We start from the raw sequence: 1,397 nt of genomic DNA, 5'->3' as shown, positions 1-1,397 counted from the left end.
CTGTGCACTTGGGATCTTGCACTTTTCTGCACGTGTGTTGCACGTCAATCAAATGGGGCCATGCCGCTCCTGCCTCAGGGCTTGGCACTTGCTATCCCCAGAACTGCATGTGGCTCACTCCTTCACACCTTCAGGTCTTCACCTGAATGTCCTCTCTCAGAGAAGCCTTCCCTGACCACCCAATCTAAGACACAGTGCCCCCCAAATTGGGGTGAAGTGCCCCCCAAATTGGGGTGAAGTGCCCCCCAAATTCATGTCCACCTGGAACCTGTGAACGTGACCTTAGTTAGAAATAGGGCCTTTGCAGATGGAATCAAGGTAAGATGAGGTCAATCTGGATTAGCGCAGGCCCTAAATCCAATGACTGGTGTCTCTGTAAGGAGCAGACACACAGAGGGAAGAACCAAAAGGCGACAGAAGCAGAGACCACACCGATGCAGCTGCAAGCCTAGGGGTGCCACGGATTGCCAGCAGCCCCCAGAACCTGGCAGAAGCAGGGAATGGTTCCCCCTTCAAGCCTTCAGAGGGAGTGTGGCCCTGCCCACACTTTGAATCTGGCCTTCTGGCATCCAGGACTGTGAGAATAAGTGTCTGTTGTCCCAAGCCCCCCAGTGTGAGGCACTTTGTCCTGGCAGCTCTCAGAAACTAGCACATCTACCATGCCCGTCACTCCTAGCTCTCCTTTATTCTTCTCCAGAGCCCCAACAGTATTTATTAGCTTGCTTGTCGACTGTCCCCCCCATGCCCCTGGAATGTAAGTGTCATGAGAGCAGGGACTTTGCCTTATTCACACTGTCTCCTCAGTGCCTTGCCACACACCTGTGGCACAGAGCAGATCCACCATAAATATTTGAGGGCTGAGAGTGTGGTACATCTGTCTCTCCCCATGCTTGAAGCTCCGTGTGTGCTGGATGAAGGAATGCATTCTTTCCATCCTTTCAAACCTCAGCAGAGTAGGAAGAGCAGGGACAGCCTGAGGAGAAAATGCATCCAAGTGGACATGAACTGCTAAAGCGATCCCAGCAAGGCTTTGAGCTAGACCTCACGTTCCATCCTCATGGGCTCAATGGGCTGTGGCATTATCTACAATGCCTGTGTGTTTTATAAGGAAGAAATAGATGCTGGATGTGTGTAACTGATACTAGAAGAGAAAGCCACAAAGCCCGTTCCCTGACTTTAGGTCTCTAATGTTCCTGCCTTAGTGCAGACCCCATCCCCACTTAGTCACTGTGTTTGATTTAGTACAGGGGTCTGCAAACTTTCCCCACAAAGGGCCAAAGAGTTGACGTTTCAGGTTTTGGTTCATTCAGTGTGTCTCAGCTACTCAACTCTGCTGTTATAGCATCAAAGTGGCCAGACAGTAATGCATGAGGGTGCTGGATGTGGCCGATGGCTGG

The 1,397-nt window shown here is 51.3% G+C and overlaps 1 protein-coding gene across 1 annotated transcript in view; it reads right to left on the bottom strand.

Annotated features, from left to right (window-relative positions):
• RBM19 (RNA binding motif protein 19) overlaps positions 1 to 1,397 on the bottom strand; it is a 150,142-nt gene that overhangs the window by 86,667 nt on the left and 62,078 nt on the right. The window lies entirely within an intron of this gene.

This window comes from Galeopterus variegatus, unplaced genomic scaffold (assembly GCF_000696425.1).
Source record: "Galeopterus variegatus unplaced genomic scaffold, G_variegatus-3.0.2 Scaffold1471, whole genome shotgun sequence".
In the NCBI taxonomy this organism is placed as follows: Eukaryota; Metazoa; Chordata; class Mammalia; order Dermoptera; family Cynocephalidae; genus Galeopterus; species Galeopterus variegatus.
This window is presented reverse-complemented; position numbering and strand designations above follow the sequence as displayed.